Source organism: Embiotoca jacksoni, unplaced genomic scaffold (assembly GCF_022577435.1).
Source record: "Embiotoca jacksoni isolate LCO1_2020_lvr unplaced genomic scaffold, fEmbJac1.0.p SCAF_18, whole genome shotgun sequence".
Taxonomy (NCBI): Eukaryota; Metazoa; Chordata; class Actinopteri; family Embiotocidae; genus Embiotoca; species Embiotoca jacksoni.
In genome coordinates, this window is record NW_027185318.1 from 9565402 (window position 1) to 9587335 (window position 21934).

Genomic DNA, 21934 nt, shown 5'->3' on the forward strand with positions numbered 1-21934 from the left:
CAGAGAGGAAAATACCACCAGATGGCGGTTTAGGATTGCTGCTCTTCTCTCAAGGCGCGGTTCCGCTCGCACGGCCAATTTTTCAATATTAAAACACACACGATATTAAAACGAAAATCGATTTATGATTCCGGAAGGTGATAATCGATTCGGCGATGGTCGTTAAAGGTGAGTGTCTTGTGGGGTTTTTTTTTGGGGGGGGGGGGGGTTCGTGTTTTGTACGGGTGGGTAAGGGAGACGGAGCACAGATTAAAGATGGTGGACACAGACAGGGAAAGGCTTGGTTGGATGGGGGATGGGCGCTAGCGGGCTAACGGAGGCGAATGTGCTTTCTCTCTCTTCCTCAGTGGCATTTATAGCCTTAGCAGAGCTATCGCGAGCTAGCCCCGACATTTTTTCCGGCGAGGTAACTTGCGAGGAGGGCGAGTGGTTGCCGCAGCGCCGGCCTGTTTTTGCCACCAATTTTGCAAATCCGGCGCCGGAGTTTTTGGCTTGTCAACAAATAAAGAGCCATGCGGTGTGACGTGTTTTCTTGCTCTTTGCGAGGCAGGATTCAGAGCATCACCTTCTCTCGTTTGCACCAGCCGTATTATGATTGAACAAGCGTTGCCCTCCCGCCGAGCAGTGCTCTCTCTGTGTGTGTGTGTGTGTGTGTGGTTTGGTTTTTGTCATCATCTCAAATGGCATTTGCCACGTTTGTTGTTGTTGTTTGCTTTTACGCACAGATGCGCAACGAAAGATAGAAACGTGTTCCCGAGCCGCTACTTCTCCCCCCCCTGTTTCAACATCCCACCTTCTTTCCTTTCCTTCAAGTTTTCAGAGTGACTTTTCTCACGGATAATAAACATGTTGCTTTTTTTTTCTTTTTTTTTTTTTTAAAGTCAATGACAGCACGTGGTTGCCTTTTTTTTTTTTTTTTCTTTTTTTTTTTTTTTAAATATGAAACTGCAGGATGTTACTACTGCATGTTTATAACAAGATTATTATGGCGCTTCTTCTCCCCTTCCCGCCCCCTTCTGTGCGGGAAGCAGGCAACACTGAGCGGGGAAACATGAGTCACATTAGGGGGGATGGGCTCCACCAGCCACCCCTACAGGTTTAAACGGGCTCCAGTCTCCCCCCACCCCTCCCCGCTGCGCTTCCTCACTGACCCCTTGTACAGGCTCACCCGGTGCAATGTAGTTAGTTAGGGGATCGTTGACAACCTGCCTCCTGGCAGTTTGCATGAATCTCAGATTGTTGCGTAACTGCTTTGTTTACAGTGAGCCATGTGATTTCTCATGCAAGCTGTCTTGGATTTGCTATCTTGCAGCTCGCTTTGCCTGCCAACTTGTCTTCCATTATCACTCAGTGTTTCCACCCCACACCGCACAAATCACACTTCATTATTCCTGCAGAACAAGTTTTAACATTGTGAGGATTGCACGTTGTGGATTGTTCAAAGTTTTGCTTTCCAGAAACAGTTTTTAAACCTGCTGTGATATTGACACTTTTTTTTTTTTTTTTTAATTTTACATTAATGACTGTTGAAATATAATGTATATAAGTTCAGATCTTTGGGCGAATTTATTATAAAATCAGAATCATATTACAAATGGGATGAACCGGTCCAGATGTGAATGAGTGAATGTTTTGGCGAACCCAGCAATTAAATACCTAACTAACCGAGTACCTCATCTTAACCTCATCTCATCTCAAAAATCGTATAAAATGCAATTTATTTCCTGTAAGCAGAACTGCTAATTGATTTGCAGCATTGCCTAAAATGGTCTAATACGTTCATAAATGTTGAAAGGAAAATGATAGCTATCGTAGTGTAAATGGTAAATCTTTGATGGTGCATTATAAATATATAAATTTCCCACATCTAGCTTTGTATTTTGAGTTTAGTTTTTATGACATGCCTGTTAATTTCATTCTCTAATTCACACAAACATCCTAATAGGATCAATGTCACAGAGGCTAACGCATTATTACAACAGGCCCTGATTTACTGCGTTATGGCGAACCTGTTTTTCCATGAAATTTATTCAGGTAGCCTACCCAAAAAGATCCGTCCCAACCTAAGATTAAGTGTTGTATATATCACGTCTGCCTTTCAATGTTTCGGGTGAAATTGCGCTTGATGTGAATTTATTTAACTGTACTGGAGTGGCGTCGTCATGCACACCTGTGTCAACCGGAAAAATGTCAATCCTGATTTGATCGCAGCTCTGTTTGGAAATGCGCGAGTATATCTCCACTTGTAAATTTGAATTTTTATTGCATCGATAGGATCCTTTGGTGTGATCTTTCTCATTGTCATTTGACACTCGCTGTATGACCTCTTTGCACCACGGAGTCACAACAGCTCATTAAAACAGATGTGCTCTGTGTTGTTTGAGCTCGTAAGGAAACAATCCTGTGTGCACAATCTTTCATCTTTGACAGAGAAACCCAGTCTTTAAATATCCCCACAGTCTTGATTTCTGTTTGTGGATACGGTGATAAATATTCAGTTATACGCTAGTCTTGTCCTTGCCTTGGGATCCGGTTTGAAGCTGACACTCGGCGACAGTTCTTGCGTAACTTTCTGAAGGTGGCTGATGCGAAGAGCGTGTGATTGTTTAAACCTTTAGATAACACACAGGGTTAACAGAAATGGTGACGAACCACTCCTCTTTCCTCTGGCCTTTCAATGGCTTGGCTCTTTGCCCTGACTCATCCCATAGAAAGCCCATAAAGGATTCTCAATCACATAATGGCACTCATTAGCACCATACACACATAATACAGTTTGCTGTCATTTTAAAGGCATTAATGATAGCAATGAATTTGTTATGGTTATTTGTTTTAGGGAGAGCGGATTTCAGACAGCTTCTGTTTAGACAAGAAAATGAACGTCCATGTGTTACCGAAGAACGTCGAGATGCTGCAATTATTTTAAAGCTGAGTGTATTAAAGAAAGCTCTTTCTTAAAGAGAAAGCTCTTTAATACATTTAAGTCTTTGAATCAAATGGCGAAGAGCAGACTTAGATTCTGTATTTTGAGCTGTGCCATTTGAAAGTTACTTAGCCAGAGGCTCGCACCACTCGACTGCGGTGTGCTTTTTGTTAGAGCCATATGCTTATAATGATACAGCTCAGGGGATTATGTAATGGGTTTGACATTTGTCAGAGCTTATTACACGGTGACCTTGATTCAAGAGGTTGGCGATAGAAAGAACATTATTTCCTGTTGGTTCTGTGGTCCAGGTGTTGGTGGTTTTCAGCTCAGTCAAAGGAAAAAAAAACAATTCTTACTAATGCATCTTTAAGCAGTAAAATAAATGAGAAAATTGTAACAAAAACATGATTTGAGATGCATTTGGTCCAATTTCCCGAATCCATTTAACCAGAACTTTGTCAATGAATTGACTAGTTTGTCGACAGGAAATTGTTGTAATAATCAATTCATGGTATTTTATCATTTGTAATGAAATTTTCTGATCCCAGTTTCTTAAATGTTAATATTTTCTGGTTCCACTTTGGGCTTTAGGAGACACTACTCATGGTTTTTCATTAGTTTTTGACATCTTAAAGACCAAACAGCAAGAAAATAATCGACACAATCGATAATGAAAACAATCATTATTTGCACCCCTACATATAAAATGGCAATCCCAGATGTCTCCCTGTACTTTATTGGCATGAGGGGGCTAATGTTTGACATTTATTGTTAAAGTTAAATTCCAGTGCTACAAAAGTGTGGTTATATGTATTTTTTAAAGAAGTCAAAGAAACCTGCAGAACGCTTTCAATAGTTTTGCCACCCCGGCCCGTTTAAGGCTTTCTTGGAGATGTGGTTTCCTGTTATGTAATTAGAGCAGAAGCAGCGACTGGGAAGAGAAATGAAAGAGTTTATCATTCAAATTGGAAGCATGGTTTGCAAAAGATAATTAAAAATACCAGCTTGACTTGAATAATCACCTTGCACTGATCTTTTTTTTTTTTGCACTGGTTTACTGAATTGTGGCAGTGTATTTCTCTTAAATGTTAACACTGAGTCAAGTTCCTAGTCTCTGTGGTTTGACCAGGATTACACAAAACTACTGCACGCTTTCCTGGTTATATTATACCATATTCATGCGCAAGCATACACAACTTTGTTTGATTGCAGCCTCATTAAACTCACATAAAGCCTGTTACGTCAAACATAGCATGTGTGTTCGTCAAAGATCAGTTGACAAAGCGTGAAGAGCTGCTGGGTCTCGTTCAAACATTTTCGATATAGATATCTTGACTTCAATACCAGCTCCTGAACGTGAGTTGTTCTGATACCAATTTTATAAAAATCCATTCATTTCAGAAGGGGAGAGCGTCCAGGTAAATTTGATGGAGCTAAAATGTTAAGCTTTCCCCAAAAGGCCTTGCACGCAAGCTATCGAAAGACTCCACGAATTACTGATGTTCCCTAAACGCCTCACAAAGAAGCTTCCTGTTACTGCAGCACATGCGACTCAGAATTGGCCAACATTTTTTTTTTTTTTTTTTAAAGAATGAAGTGGCATCAAAATCTGGTACCAAATGACAGAATTTCTACAGTATATATATAACTCCACAACATGTTCGCAATTCGGTCGGTGCCATAGAAGTATGGAAGCTCGGTATCCAGCCCTACCAAACCCTAAATTGCTTTGACTAGGAAAGGTAACCATTTGAATGCATATTGATATATGTTTTGAATAATTATTTAGAGTACCATTAATTGTTCCAATGCAAATTCACCACTTCAGAACCTGCAGAGATATCAGAGCCCGCTCTACAAGTGAGCAACAGATCAGCCAACTTGTTATCAGTGACAGTACAGGAGACGGCAGGGTGGCAGCATATAAAACACTATTTGTGCTGCACATTGTCTTTTTTAATTTAAGTACAATTTTGAAACGCTCCCTGACTCGGATTAGAAAATAAAGTTACTGTACCAGTTGGTGAACCACAAGATCAATTTAGATAACACGTATTTCTTATTCTACAGGGTTTTCTATTCCTAGAGATAACGCATGCTAGTTATGCTCCGTGGTAATTGTCAGCATGGCTAGGTTTATCTTTTATTGCGCGTTTGAAACTGCGAGTGGTGTAAGGTGCAAAATATTACTAAGCGGGGAGTGTTGGAAATTGACAGGCTGACTGGAGAGGGAAATTGCATGTTTTCAAATCACAGGAAATCAATGGTGACATAATGATGTCTCGGATAGCATGACAACTGATTCTGTTCTCGTTAGGCAGGCTGAGTCTGTACTCAAGAGGGTATTTGTTAAGGAAGCGCTACTCAGCTGTCAGGTTGAGCACTAATGATACAAGGTGTGTAGTGTGCGACAAGGTGTGTTGTGTATATGCGCGTGTTTTTTTTTTTGGAGGTGTGTGATCTCTCACTTGCATTGCTATGTCTCAGTGGTTGCTCAGCTGAGCAGACTGCCTTCACCTGTAGTGTGATTGCTGATGCAGCCGAGCTATCGAGTCGGCATTGACTATCGCAGGTTTTCTGAAGAGTCAAGAATGAGAACATTGCACCGGGGATCTTGTTTCTTTTCAAAAAAGTCAAAGTCAGCTACTGCAGCATGCCTGCATCATGGGTGCTTCAGACATGCTTTTCATGCGTATCCTATTTCAGTCAGTTGTCTCGACACAAACGGCCTAATGGCTCCCGTTTTACCGGCACTAAATGCATGTAAGTGCGACCTTTTTTGTGCATAACTGCAGTGATTATATATTGGGCTCAGAGAGCTTCCAAAACAGCTGCTGCTATCCTGCTAAAACGCTACTTGTGATTTGCCCTCAGTGCAGACACGTCCTGAAACAAATCTTTGCGAAGGGTTTTGAAAAGTGACATTTACAACATTTCTGAGGCTCTGGCTCCTGACTGTTTGCACATTTTGTGGTGTCTACTTAAATGATTTGAAAGTCACAGATAGTATACATTTTGTAGATGAAGGTTTTATACATGAAGCACAACATCATAAACATCGTTGGCGTGCTGGAGTTTCAACTAGGGAACATAAAATTACAGCCTACAGGTTGAGCCTTGAATAATTTAAACCATGAAAGAGGTATTTCTTCACATTATCCCTGTGACTCTTGATTTTTGCATCCAACACGTCCTCATCTTGCTTAGGTCATATAAAAATGACTTTATATTTGACGTATCAATGATACATCCAAGTTTTGCTACATCTACTTAGTTAAAGGACTTTGCCAACTATTTCATTTCAACATTTTGCTCATATCTCAATATGAATTTAGTATCGGTGGGGCTCTAACATTGGGATGTGAATCCATGGTAACATAAGACAAAAATAAAAATAAATAATCAAATAAATGTATGGGGATCCAACCACAAAGTTTTCTCTTACTGGCAGCATAATAGGTGAAACATTACTTTGCTGTTATTTCCAGCCCTCGAAAGACATCCAATTCAATTTACAAAGCGGTGGAGTTTTTCTCTTTACAGGTCAGATCATATAAAGGAATGAAATCACTGCTGTTAGCAGCACATTTGCAACAGAGATGTGAGGTGATTGCTGAGATGGTTTTCCATTTATGAATAACATAAAGGATATATTTTGCAGTAGAAGAGTCATATATTCATTGCAGATGGTGTATTTTGGTATCAGTTTAAAAACCTCTCGTTCCCCACTTCATTACCCAGAATTTAAAAAAATGTTTGGATGAACGTTTCGGTGTGCATCATCTGCTTTCTTCTGCGGTTAGGACAGTTGGAAGCCATCGTTCCCGTCTGTGATTGGATCGTTTGCTCTGCTGACACTGATAACAGTTCATTTTCACCCAAGCTCTATAAAAGTCCAGCTTCGTGGACTGTAACACCTTATTAAAGATTGAGCCTCCAACGGGCGGCTGCCCACAGCACTTCTCTCCCACTGAATGCAGAAGGGAGTTCAAGGTGGTGTGAAAAGTGAGACATATTCACGTTTTTATACGACAACATTCGTTATGTAAGAAAAGACCACAAACACGGTGCGTGAAAACTTCTGGCAACATTTTATGCAATACCCTGTCTGCATTTAGCATTTAAGAGAAGTTTGTAAACCAAGAATCATGAATGGTTTATAACACACCATTAGAAAGGACATTTTAAGTGTTTATTTGTGAACAACCATAGCTCCACCAAGGAAAATAGGTTTATATTGTAAACATAATAATTGGTGATAAACACTGCACATTAATCAACACAGCTGTATACAACTGGACAGTAATTTATCATACACCATTTATTAAATGTTTATGTAGTCCTTATAAATAATAGCATTATTATAGGAACTTTAACTTAGGTTATTGGTAATCAAATGGCTTTACTTTTGACTGACATGAATGAAAACACGAAACTAGAACAAGGATAACAACAGGCGTACCCTATAAAATAATAGCTGTAAGACATTCTAATGAAAAGTCAAGTCAGCTCTTATCTTTATGCATAAAAATATCACCATACCACATTCAGTTTCTTTTAGACCCCCAGACAGGCTGCTTGAACAGCTTAGAGCATAAAAACTAAAAGCAAATAGTCGGCATTTGTCAGTTTCCTAATCCCTGGTTGGAAGGAATTTTCTCTCACAACGCTGGCCAACAGTATAGTCGTCAAAGGAAAGTCCTGGATTTGCATAAAGATTGATTTTGAAGTGTAAAGTATATCTGTGGCTCATTCAGGAGTGCAGTCCTTTTTTTTTTTTTTTTCCTTTTTTTTTTTAACGAAAAAGAGAGGTTATGATCCATTATTGATCCCTTTTTGAGGCATTCAAGTTCAAAGTCAGAGGCAGAGATTGTTAATCCCTCTTATCAAGACTCCAGGGGTTGATGTCTTGGAGATAAGTAAATTCTCGCCTTGGCTTGTTATTTACTTTCAGAGCAGCCAGATCTAAATTTGGCACCAGACCAGACCTGCAAATCCTGAAGGTGTCATTTACACAGGCGAGGTTAACAACCAGCTTCAAGCAACAGCAAATACCACCTCCTCAGCGTCAGCCGTGGCCGTGTTTGTCTCGTTGGTCAGTGCTGTTTGTACACAGCCTTACTTCATATTGATTCTTCGGCCAGTGCCAAGTTAATTCTCAGGCTGCAGAGTGGTAAATGAAGTGGTCACTAAAAAGATGGATCTTTCTCACAGGTCTGGGAACGAAGAAGTTCATCACAGTTTTAGCGGTATTGCGAACACGGATCATTTAAAAAGTGTTTAAATTAGAAGTCTCACAAAATGTTAAGCATGAAAATTGAAATCTGGAAAAGTATTTTTAAACATAAAAACAAATTAAAAAAAACAACTCATTGGTAGTTTGAGTTTATTGATTGCCAAGTAGAGATGTGAGAGACTAGATTTACTCATGAGACATTTGTTTTGGTTTTGTTGTCTGGCGTGCACTGAGACATCATCAGTTTACCCATCTGCTCTTTTGGCCAGTGTGCATTAGATTACATTGGCTCCCCCCGCTCTGGCTGACTCCAACAGATTATTTACCCGTGAACCTCGTTCTTATTCCCAACTGATTGTATATTATCTTCCCGGCATTATCCACATACAAACCAAACAGTCCTTCAGGCAAACAGTTGTAGTTGAGGCTCGTCTGAACACTATTCACTGTAACGGCTGCACTTGAGCAATGCGGAGACATAATTACTGTTCAGCCAATGTCAATATCTAAGAAGTTTATTTTATCATTTGATAATGGGAAAAGACATATCCTCCCTTATCCCAACTTATGCTGTTATGTTTTCTATACAGTTCAATGAAGTAAATGTAATAACAGTACATGACCAAATCCTACTTCTTAATTAATTAATTAATTGATTAGTACAGCGCTTAACTATATCATTGATGACTCTGATGTATCTTCTCCAAATGTCATGCAGTATGAAGCCTCACAAAATAATGTGTATTCACAACACTACTACTGACAGCCGGCTGGAATACTTATCAGTTATTCCTTTAGTCTCTGTAATGTAAAATTAATGGGGGGGGGGAGAGAGAGAGAGAGAGAGAGAGAGAGAGAGAGAGAGAGAGAGAAGAAATCGCCTTTTCAGTTTGAAATAATAAATGTGCAGCAAAGCTTCACATTTGAGAAACCAGACAACATTTGCCAGTTTTGCTGGATTCATCAAATGTAACAACCAATCCAATTCATTGCAGAATTTCGACTGCGTTTTATCGGGATTCATCCAGCGGTCCACATCCCTGATCTCCTGTCATCATTTACTTGCATGGGCATTCAGTACCTGCTCGTTTTCCTCCTGGGCTCCTTAAATAGGACACTTGGCTTTGTACTGTGAACCCAACCACCACAAACTGCTGTAGATCCGATTAGAAGAATACCCCAAGTCTCTGGCGGGCGAGGCGACGATACTCTATTTTAACATTCCAGTTATTATCTCAATTCATGAATTAACCACTTGTTTTTATAACGTACACAAAAAATATTGAGAAGCGTTCATGATACGTTTCTGAAGCACTGGATGACGGCTTCAGATGTCTCATTTTGTCCGACTGACAGCACAGACCTCAAAATATATTTAGTATCCTGTCATGAGATGAGACAACGGATCATTTATCAAAATGCGATGGCGTTTATTTGTGTTTCTTTTAACAATCCATCAATTAATTAACTACTCTGTTCAGCTGGAGATGCAACCAACAGCAATAATTGTCTTGTTCCATGACTGCTTCATGTCTAATATATTATCTGTTTAACCGTTGTTTAAAAATACTGAAGAAAGTTGATTAAAAGTCGACAGAAATTTCATCAACAGTTAAAATACCACAAATACATGATTAACAGTTTACTGTAACCGGTGCACTTCTGATGTTTTCATCTTTTAGCTGTGATGGAATCCGTTGTCAAACTGATGCTAATTACATGCTTCTGTCATTCTTAATGGGAATCTGTGGCAGCGCCGCTCTAAAGTAATGATCTCTTTGATGTGTTGTGTAAAACACCCAGACAGCTCCTGCTAGACAAACGCTCTTGTGCTTGTCCTCAGCGGGATAGTTTAGTCTCAAAGCATTATTGAATCCAGCCAGTTGCCGTTTTCTTTTCGGATTCTTGTCGTCTCGCCGTTCGTGGCCGACACCTGGCTGAGATTTGCATACTGTTACCTCCGAGAAGCTGTGTTTTACATCAGCCATCTGCTTCAGTCAAAGCTCACTTGCCTCTTCTTGTGATTCCCGTAGCTGCAGTCTATATCTGGGCAGTCATTATTCCCTTCAGCTGCCTGTACATTATTGCTACATAACAGCTTTCTTTTCTTTTCTTTTTTTTTTTTTTTGCTTTGACATCTGCCGGCTCAGATTAGCAGGCTTCTCTCGCTCCTGAAGTCTTCGACGTGCCGCTGGATGATTAGGAAGTAATAATGAGTGTGAGGACTAATGGCCTCCACAAGAAGTGTGTGTCAGTTTGTGTGTGTCAGTTTGTGTTTGTGTGCGTGTCTGTCCTTCTCCCTCCTCTATTAGAAGTGAAAATAAGACAGACTGAAAATCTGGGCCAAGGTGAGGAAGGAATCCCAGACAGATGAGAAGAACAAATTACACTCTTTCTACTCCCTCTCCCCCTCTTGCTGCCGCTCCCCCCCCCCCCTCTGCAGTGCTCTCACACTTTCCCCACCTCCCATTTGCCCCCTCACTCCCCCCTTACCTCTTTTTTTTTTTTTTCTTTTTGACTTCTCACTCTCACAGCTCCATTTTGCATCAGCTGCAGGCAGCCATTGCACACAGAGGGCCAGAAACATTCATTGCCTCTTCGCTGCCTCATCCGTCTCTTTTATGCCGTTCCACAGCCTTTCTCTCTCTCTCTCCCCCCCCCCCCCCGTCACCCCTCTTATGATCTATTTATCCTTTATTCGCAGAGGTACTTCTCAGGAGATTGCAAAATTGTGAAAATCTATTTTTCAGCAGAGATCTTATCCTTTTCTGCAGTTCACACAGCATCTTTGTCCTCCCCTCCTCTTCGCTAGGATTAGCCCTTGTGTGCTGCAGAGAGCGAGCGTATAGTAGTTTGTGGCAGTAACAGATGGCCTTGTGTGTTTGTGAGCGTGTGTGTGTGTGTGTGTGTGTGTGTCTGTCTGTCTGTGTGTGCCCGCCCAGGAACATGACCATGTGTCTGACTGTGACTCGACTGTCGGATGGGTAATCCCCCGTGTGGCATAATCATAATCTGGTTAAACCAGACGGCCACAGTTGGCCTCAAGGCTTTTCCACATAATAAGGCCACGGCTCTTTGGTCTCAGTATGTTTGGTGGCTGGCAGCATGATGAAGTGCAGTTATTGTCTTGGTGGCACCGCTCGTAGTTGTGGCCCAGAGGGAACCGATTGTGGTTCAAGACAGGCTCCGGTTGGCCTTCACTGTGGAGCGGTTTTAAAGGCTCCAGAGCTTCCTAATTGTTATTTGTTGTAGCTGAGAGTTGTTTGACAGACCCGCTATTTGTTTTGACTTGATTAGAAGCCCCCCACTTGTTCCAACACTATAATCAGAGGGTGGAAAACATTTTCTCTCACCTCTGTTCATCGCATGACATCAAATTCATCCGAGAAAGAGGCTGCTTTCAGTAAAAAAAAATAAAAAAAAAAAAAAAATTATATACAACCAGTGTAGGCTACATGACCTGCATCACACAGCACACTGACATAATTTCTAAGCCTCCGGTCAACATAGTGGAGCAGATATTTATGTGTTTCAGCGGCAAAAGAAAAACACTCATTTTCATTTGAAACAGTGGATTTGTATCGGCTTACAAAACGAGTTAAGCAGTTGGCCAGTGAATAAAATAGCTGTGAGTCAATATTGGTAATTGATTATTCACTGCTTGTTTTGGCTCAAATGCAATCAAGTGCAAACAATAACAGGATGACGCCCCTTAGATTTAGTCCAGATAAGGTTTCAAAAGTTTCTCTTCGTCAGTTTCCTCTCCTGTTAACTCAACAATTTAAGCTCAGTAATGACTCATTCTTTACTTGTAGCTTCCCTCGTTCGCCCATAAACAAATTCAGGGTTATATATTCAGGGAAGAAGGGGGAGAATGCAACTGGGGCAGTGTAATGATTTCAGTAGTAGAGAGTAAAGTCTTAAATGTGGAAGTTCTCCAATCTGCCGAGGTGCCCTTGAGCTAAACACCGTTATCAGTAAAGTACACACAACATAATTACACATCCGTATATTTGCCTTGTATCAGTTGTAACGGAAGGTTTTTGAATTATTTGTGTTACTTGTCTCTCTTGGCTTGTAAATGTGTTGACATTACTTCATTGCCTTTTTAATTTGCGCTGGCAGGTGTTGTTTTTAATGCATCACTGGAGCTCACGCATCTCTGCCTTTCTGCAGTTCATTTAAAAAAAAAAAATAAAAAGGAAATATGTCTCAAAAGTCAACCCCACAGAAGCCTGGGGAGAGAGCGTATGAGACGTCATGCAGCCCAGGTGCCAGCTTGCACGAATTAAAGCCGTCACTTGTACGTGATGAATGCGTTTGGGCCGCTGGAGGAAGTTCGTAGTTGGTTGTTGGTGCAGCAACTACTGATCTTGCAGGTTACTGCCTGCTGTTGTGATCTTCTGTTTCTGTTCCTCTTTCCACATCAGCCTGGTCTGTATTTAGTGCCGTTCTCCTTTGATGTATTTTGCAAATATCTTGATCGTGTCTTGGCTTCCTCTCAGTATTTGTCACAAATGCTGTGCGCCAACAAGCAAACATTTCATATTGTACTTCACACACCAGCACCTGAACATCTTGCACACTGGCGCATTGCACGTTACGAGGAGGACTTGGGTGTCATTGGGTGCATGTTTGTGCATATGCATGTTCAGGATTATAAAAAAAAAAAATGCATGTTCAGACCTTTTCTCTGTCTTTTCACCTCACCCAACAAAGATTTCTGAATGTGTTGCCTGTTAAAACCAGATAATTTATTTAATGTGGAAAACACAAAGAGAAACAAAAGGGCAAGAAATAAATCACACTCACTAGTGGACGTGCATGAAAGCAAAACTGTTTTTGGTCCTTTTTCATCGTGGATAATTAGGTCAAAATAACATATTATGTTTGTTACGGCTTTTGTTGCGGTACTGAGTATTTTTTATTACCATGAGAAAAAGACATTAACTCAGCTTTCTTGATTTTCTCCTTTTGCTTTCTCGTATGAAACATCCTGCAGACTACCACACGTATATCATATATTCACCCCAACATAGTCACACTTTTTGAACAGTGTATGTTCCTCATTTTCACCCCCCGCCACTCTCTTCTGATGTATTTTGCAGATCTGAACTATGTCTGTCACAATCAGATAGCAGCATGTAGAAGAAGCACTTCTCCTATCTGATGCAGGCTGAAGTATTTTCAGCAGAAAAGATAGCTGGTGCTGGGTATGACAGTAGAAACAGTCTGGGATGACTGAAATATTTAAAGTTGGCATGATTTACTAATCACACTGTTGCATGGATCTTATTGGCCCCTGCAGCCGCAGAACATTTAATCTGAGGAGCCTATTCAGAGTTGAACTGTTGACTGGATGTTGGCCTCTCGCCAGACTGTTTTGTGCAACAGAAAAGTCCTCAGATTTACCAGCTTTTCTTCGGTGGCTTTTAATTGCAGGCACTGTACAGATATATTTACTCATACAAGTACATCAATGGCAGTTCCAACCACTGATTGCCATTCACGGTGCTGCTATGTCATTCCTGTGAGTGCTTCTCCTCTAATTACATTTGTTCTGTAGCTTTCAGCTTCTCACTGAGCCAAACATATGACCTTGGCCTTTTTATTTAGTGATATTCATAATACAGTTTAAGTTTAGCTTTTAGTACTCTACCCTAAATAGCCTTTTTTTTTTTTTTTTTTCCTTTTTGGCTGAGGCATACAAGGAGATGTTACTGCTCTCTTCTTATTTCCAGCATTTCATGTGCTCTTGAAGTGGATCAATTGAAATCCCAGACACATCTCATGTTATACTGGCTGCTTCATGTAATTAATCCTCAATGGTAAACCGGCTATTTCGCTTTTATCTTGCACAATTAGTCAGTCGCCCACGACTACAGCTCAGTATTGAACATCAGTCATTTCTGTTATAGTACCAAGTCAAAAACTTTAACACTGTAAAACAACTCTCAGTTATGAATTGATCAAATTGAAATTAGAACTTTGTCAGTTTAATGCTTGATTTCATTTTAGCAAAAGATATCGTGCTTTACAGCTGTTTGTATGATAAAACTACACTTATTTGGTTCAAGAAATAGTTTGACATTTTGGGAAACACATTACACAAAACATTACACAATAAAGTGTTGTCTTAACATATGATGGTACATAATGATAATGATATTGAAAAACCGCGGCTTCAATTTACGATTATTGCTCTTGTTCAGTCATTTCATGATTATTGTCTCAACTGGAATAACGTCTGGAACTGAAAGATATTTAGTTTATAATGACATGAAACGAACAAAAGCAGCAAATTCTAGCATTAAATAATCTGGAACTGAAAATGTTGGTCTTTTTTTGCTTGGGATAATTACTTAATCTGTTAAGAAATATTTGATCATTTTCTGTTGATTAATCATTTTCGGTGTGATCGGCCTTTACTTGGGAATGAGCGATCACACAAAGTTTGTAAGAACAACAGAGTGAGCAGAGATAACTGAGGAAAGTGGCTCCTCCTGAGTTGTTCTCCGGCTCAGTACTGTACATGAAAGTGTTTGACTCCATTGTAGGCGCTTTGTGTCACTTTCAGCTGCTGCAGTGTGCTTAACAACAGACTTACTAAACAATACCATACTATAAATGTTCAAAGGTCTGTATCACATCGAACCAGGTGGTATAAACAAATTCTCCCTTGTATTGTATATTTGAAGTGTTTTTCCTTCCGGCATTTGTAGTAACCGGCTTCAAATCTGTTTTATGCACACTCAGCTTGTATTTCTATCAACTTAATAACATTATCCACGCACACAAGTCAAGCGCAATCAAAACACATTTGCCGAGTTCTTGGTGGATTCAGGATGCTGTGTCACTTTGACCCGCTGTCTGGAGGATTTACCCTCTCATTTTACAGTCACGGGATGATCCCTCAGGCCACCGGGTCAACCGAGTTTCAACTTAATTGAATCTGTTTAAATCCAACTGCTCAAAAAAAAAAAAAAAAAAAAAGAGAGAGAGTGGTGTTAAGAGTTACACTGCAGAGACCACAGTCTGGCAGGGCGGAGAGGAGAGGAGATGCGGAGCGGATTTACTGTTACTGACACCAGCTGAGGCTGATTTGGGTCAAATTCTCCCGGAGCTGAAAGAATAGTTTTGGAGAAAATAATGAATTTGTAGTAAATGGCCGCAGAGCAGAAAATTACTTCATTTGAGGTGTTGGTATGTTGCTACGGAAACCAACCTCGTAAAGAAACGACTGCTCTCTTTGCAGGGGTGAAGATCAATTTGTGCACGCAAAGTGGTTTGATCGTTTTTTTTTGTTTTTTTTGAATAAGTCCGCCTGCCACATTTTTGTGCAGACGACTTGAGAATAGTGCCACAGAGAGAGAGAGAGAGAGAGAGAGAGGTGTAAAAGTTAATCCACTTCAGCCGGATCTCGATGTAACAGCGGCTCAGCAAGTCAGAGCCTTCGGTGTGCTGGAGAAACAAAGTTAAGCAGCTTTAGCGTGCACCAGTGTGCTCGAACCCTGCAGAGTCGGACATCCGCAGAGTTTACAGCTGTAACATAACGAGAGAAAAATTCATCTCCTGTTTAATTTTCAGGGCTTTTTTTTTTTTTTTTTTTTTTTCTCTCACTCAGATTGGTTTGCTTCAAGGCTGGCAATGTTGCTTTAATGCTGACTGTTTGTGTAGGTTTACAGCTCAGAGTCTGTCTAAATGGCTTCCTAATGTCACAGCGAATATACCTTCTCACTTTTACCTGTTCAAAGAGCCGGGGTGTGGGAACACTGCGGCCACTTGTGACTGCGCTCTTTACTTGAGGAAGTTGTTAAGAGGTTGTTGTTGTTTTTTTGCTGATATGTTGAGAATTGGAAGTAATGATCACGCTATTCCTTCAGCCGCAAACTCCAAAGCAGACTTCAAGTGCAGATGCTGTTCCTGTTTATCTCCGCTTCCTTGGAATAAATATTTACCCTCACGGTCGTTGACTTATTGACTTATTGTAAGTCGCTTTGGATAAAAGCATCAGCTAAATGAAATGTAATGTAACGTAATAATGTCTAAGTCATCTCTGTTGTCCTGCGTTTGAACTGAAATTGTCTGGAGTCCTTTTGACCCTCCGTCCTCTTGTGGAGTTTGACTCTTTCTCACCAGCGGCTCACTTTGATGTTTTGCTTTGTGCCCGCTATCCGCCTCAGGCGACATAAACTCTGAAAAAAAAAAAAAAAAAAAAAAAAACAGGCTAATTATGTGTCGTTGCCTAATTAGTGAGACAGTAAAACCATTGTCTTGCACTGGTTTTTGTTCTACCCGTTGAATGTCACTCTTTCAGTTCATCATTTTCCCCTCATCCCCCCCCTTATTACATTCATATATCTCTCACATCTGTGGCCACAGCAGGAAGTGTCTATAACCTACTCTCCTCTCTTATCATGTCAAATCCTGTAACATTAACCTCCCTCATTTACTCATACTCCAGGCCAGGGCGTCAAGGCAAGTATGTATATCCTCCAGCACTCATAGTTTTGGACCAGTCTCCCTCTTAAGATCTTATGTTGACCCTAGAGACAGAAATAGCATGCGAGTGTATGGTTGTATTGATGGAAACAGAGACAGGGCATGGACCGCATCTGAGAAACCAGCCTTTGCCTGTTATTAGTGGAGAATCCAGCCCTGTGTTTTTATATCTGACACACTGCACAGTTGTAGCCCACCGTGCTGGAAACAGCGACTCACCACACTTGGTCTCCAGAAATAATGGCCAATTATAGTAGATGCAGGGCAGGTTATAGCTGTCAGAAGAATCGGCTAGCAGGGACCTCGACGACAGGAGTGTGTGTGTGTGTGTGTGTGTGTGTGTGGCGTCTTCGGCGAAAATATTTGCAACATCAGCCTTTCCATGCGGTGGACTGAGGAGAAGCTGCAGGTGAAAGCAAAAATCAACTTATTGAAACAAACTGATAAATCCTCTTTGTTGTCTTTTAAAAGCTAAAGAACGTGGGTTACCAAGTGCAGCTCTATACTTTGTACTATACTTATTTTTACACTGAAAAAAAACTAAAAAAAAAAAAAAAACTCCCGATAACGTCACAATATATTTTAGGCTCGGATGACGTCGGAAAGTTGGCGTGTAACAGAGGAAACTCCTAATACGGATGGAAACGCGCATTAATTAGCACTTTCTTCTGTAGATTTTTCGCCAGATTCGGCTCAAACTTGCAATACATTTGCTTAAAAACCTGCCTACTTCAGAGAAGTGCTGCAAGACTAGTTTGTTGGGGCTGTGTGAAAGTGTTAAGCCCCCGTGGCTACTGGCACACACACACACACACACACACTGCTGAAGTGTCACAGTAACGGGTGGTTCTGAATCATTACCAGCTGCTTGAGCACCACAGTGGGACTCTGCAGCAAAAAGGGTAAAGGCAAAAGAAGTTCCTCATAGTGGATCAGTTAAATAACACTTAGCAGTGATAAGAAGCAGCGTGCTGTTTTGTGACCGTCTTCACTGCCTCCATAACGGTGCAGCTGTTCTGTCGGTCTGCAGGCGTATATTCCGACAATGAAAGTAGTGTTGTTGTTTGTTATTTTTTTTTTTTTACCTTGAGACAGGAGCAGTATTTCAGCTGTCAAATTTAATAAAGTCAGATTATTCAACATTCAACAAAAAAAACATCTTTCACAGTTGAAGGGCGTGAAGTGGCTGTGCAAGAGATTAGTTTTGGTGAAAGGTGCTTTTTAAAATCTTGATTTATGCTTCTCCTGTCAAGGCTTCTTGCTGTAGAGGGTTCTGACATTGGAATTGATTTATTACTCTGGATATGATTTTTTTTTAACGCATCACAGGCTGCTTTCAGCTTATGCCGTGCTTTTATTGTACTGAATGTAATTCTGTTTACGCTGTGATTAAAATAGTAATAGAACCTGATGGCTCTGTTGTTTTGCCTGGACGTCGGATCTCAGGAATGGCGGGACACAGATCCTCCTCATGTAACACCAGTAAGGTGGAGGGCGGTTGGCGGAGCTGCCCGACTATCGGACAAGCGGTTCAGACGGGGTATAAAGCCAGATTAACTCTGCTCTATCAGACTGAAAACAGTGCTGCTTTAAAAACACACGGGACTGCTGTGGAGACGGCGGATGGTCTCAGGTAGAGAGATGATTAAATGAATCCCCTAGGGCTGATTTGAGTTATAGATGAATGAGTATGAAGGCTTATCAGATGCGCATGACAATGCTAAGCAGCGATATTAGCATTTTAAGCTGAAAATTTAGCAGGGTTATATTCTCTAATTACAGTGGCAAAGGGAGCACTCGAAATATTAAGACAAGCACAGCTCTTTGGTGGATGATGCTGCACTGCATTTATACTCGGTTCAGCTTTTTGCTGGGTACCTTGACTTGAAAAGAAGGTGTTTTTTTTTGTGTTTTTTTTTAACCCAGTCGTGTCATCTGACATTCAGACCAGAAACAGACCAGCGTTAAAAAACATACAGGCCTATATTAGTGGTTTAACATACAGTAGGTCTCCGGCTGTTAGTGTGAGACCAGTTTGAGTAGGAGATCAATGATACTTAAGGCTTATCAGATGCCAAATACTGCGCAGCACTTTATTATAGTAATAATCAATGATCAGTGCAGCATCTTGGAGGAGGACGTCGATGGTGTTGCATTCAGGCGAATGTTGGGATAGGTTCGACTTTGTTTGTTTTTTCTGAATCCGTTTCTTTTGGCATCCTTTTTTAATCAGTGTAGTCACTACATTTAAATGCACCTTTTACAGTCTAACTGAACCTATAATGTGACTTGAAAGTTCTGAGAGGAAGCATTGTTATGGCTCGTTTATGGTTTCGACATTTGCAGGTTCGAAAGAGTCACGCATGTCGAAGAAGTTTTAGCAGCATCAAGAATTCCACCATCGATAGGTTGAAGGTTTCTGCACAAGTTTCTGAGTCGCATTTCATGGAGCTCTGACTGGATCTGTAACTTGTCCCGTTCTGTTCTGCTTCCCCCCAACTGTGGTCCCTCCTGTCTCCACTCAGCCAATCAAATATCCCATCACCGCCGGGCTTATGACCCACACTAGTTGCTATAGCAACACCGGCCTGCCTCCTCGAGAACATGTCATGCATGTTAAGTGGTTCTCAGATGCTCACTCGTTGTCTCTGTCTTGCGCTCACTCTTAAGTAGACACACGCACGCGCGCGCGCACGTACGCACACACACACACACACACACACACACACACACACACACACACACACACACACACACACACACACACACACACACACAGTGGATAAAGTGACTCGGCACGCCACATATAGTTAACAGTAAGGGTTTGTTGAAGTGTCTCTGAAGCAGCAGTCACAACTGCACTTTGTCTGTTTCAGTTAAAAAAAAACAAAATGAGGGGTTTTACTGTGAATTTGTGATGCAAGTTCCTATCAAATTGTAATGTTTCCTATAAACCAGCCAAAATATCGTTTGGCTTAGGTTTTATAGGTTTCCAGCACCATCATAAAGTTTCGTATTTCCGACTGGGCTGTAAGTCTGCTTATTTATTTATAAAATATTTTTGTTCATTGCGAGCTCTGCTAAGGTTTCGAAGAGGTCAGGCACCCCTGACACCCTCTGAGATGAAATCTACTCTGCTCTGCTCTCTGCTCAACCACCTGGAACGTCAGCGCAAATGTTTTGAAATGCTTCAAGTGGAGAAGCTGCCCTTCAGCCGGCTACCTGCTGTACAAACGGCTGCATTTCTACTGCCAGAATTAAAATCCCTCTTCCGGCAGGTGTATTTCTGTTTGTGACATTTTCACTTTCTTGTCCTATTAGATGTGTTATAGTTACTATGTGAATAGTTAACCTTTATGACTTTTCCCTCATTCTTTAATGATATATGTGATTAACATGTTTTGCTACGCATTCAGCTACTGTATCAAAGCCTGTAATTTTGGCAAGTATTTTCACATTACTGGTTTTCCATTGACACGATGGGACAACACAAGTTACGGCTTACTATGATCATTTATACACACAATGCAGGAGGCTGTAGATGTTCGTCTCAGCAGCTGTTTGTGGTGGCTGGGTCTTCTGCCATTCCTCCCATTCAGTATTTACAACTTTTCCTCCAGCAAAAACTTGCTGAAAAATGTTCATACCATACAGCATGACGCGGTGGATCTATCACGTTGAAAGATAACGGCGATCTGTCAGATTAAAGTAAATTAGAACTGAAGGACCTCGTCTATCACTCTGTTATTCCGGCTGCAAAACTGCACAAATTCACTCGATCTGAAGATCATTAATTTTTGTATTTGAGACATTTGAATTTGCCTTTTTCTTTCTAACCTACTTGACCACATGTATTTAACACACAGAAAATGACACGGCACAGTTTAGGGCAGAATTGTCTTTATTACTTTGCAAAACTGTAATATCTTTGGACAAATCAGTGCTGTTGTGAGGCTGCAATAGAAGAAATGCATTTGATCACAGTTCTGTTACGAACTGAAAAGAGGCTTCGACGTGTATAATTTATTGTTGTGCTTTGGCAGTAACACTTTGTTGTGCATCTTGTTTTAGCATTGGAATTCATTTAGCAGGAGGCTTTGTTTACCTTTATGCCAACAGTGTAAATGGATTTGAACTGAGAAAGGGCAAAGAGAGGTGCACAGTAAATGCAGTTGGCAGCTTCTCTCCTGTCCTCCAGAACTGAGGAGTTCAAGAGACTCACTGCAAATTATTCATAGCCTCCTGTTGAAACTGCTGTTCGTGTATGTGTGTGTGTGTGTGTGTGTGTGTGTGTGTGTGTGTGTGTGTGTGTGTGTGTGTGTTTGCGAGTGTGTGAGAAAGCCGGAGAGAGAGCCAGAGTGTCGAGAAATGAGGAAAGCCAGTGTGCGTTGAGGATTATTTAGTTGTCGGTCGATAATGGGTCAGACGGGCTTCCGGCTTGCACACACACATACACGCTCACACACTCACACACACACACTCACACACACACACACACACGCTCACACACACCTACATGTACAGTACACACCTTTTTCCTGTTCCTCTCTGTGTAGCTCAGGATGGAGAAAAAAAAAAAAAAAAACATGACGAGAATTAATTGAAATGAATTCGGCTCTTGTCCCTTCAGAAAAAGATAATCTGATGATGAAAGGGGAGGAGAAGTGTGTTGGGGTAAAAGTAAGAGCCGGCAGCAGAGATATCAGAGTGTGTCAATTACAGATGGGGGACGGCGGAGGTGGAGGGGAGAGCCGGCGGGCGGGACGGTGGTGATGTTACACAATGAGAGCAGACCTGCTTCCTCTGTGTTACGATCTGTCGGTCAACCGAGGCTTTAATCCAGTCACTTTTGCAAAGTTTTGTGCGTGCTCAGTCCCAAAGATACGGTGTCATTGCACTGTGCACACTCCGCCTTGCATCAGTATCCTGATGTACAACTGGCACGCTGAATGATGCATTTTAGGGAGATTAATCACATATAACACATTCAAATCACTGAGGATGATCGGCCTAAATGGGATGATTATTCATTAAGACCAGCAACTTTGGCCAGATTTATTGTCCCCGACCTCCCACCTACACAGCAGGGATAACTTAGGGGTCTGTTTTACTGTTTTCAACAGTATTTCTATTGGGACATTCAGTGTTTTCCGACGTGTCCCTGTCACCACCACAGGCTGCATACCTGTAAAGTAGGTGCTGTATGGTGGGTCTTTCCTCACTGTAGACATGAGGTTTTTAGCAGTGATGAGATGCATCTACAGGAAAGA

The 21934-nt window shown here is 41.1% G+C and overlaps 1 protein-coding gene across 1 annotated transcript in view; it reads left to right on the forward strand.

Moving 5' to 3' along the window:
- stag1a (STAG1 cohesin complex component a) overlaps positions 1-21934 on the forward strand; it is a 39080-nt gene continuing 17146 nt past the window's right edge. The window contains exon 1 of the mRNA XM_069152654.1: positions 1-168. The gene's annotated coding sequence lies outside the window, so the exon portion shown is untranslated. The remainder of the gene's footprint in view (positions 169-21934) is intronic.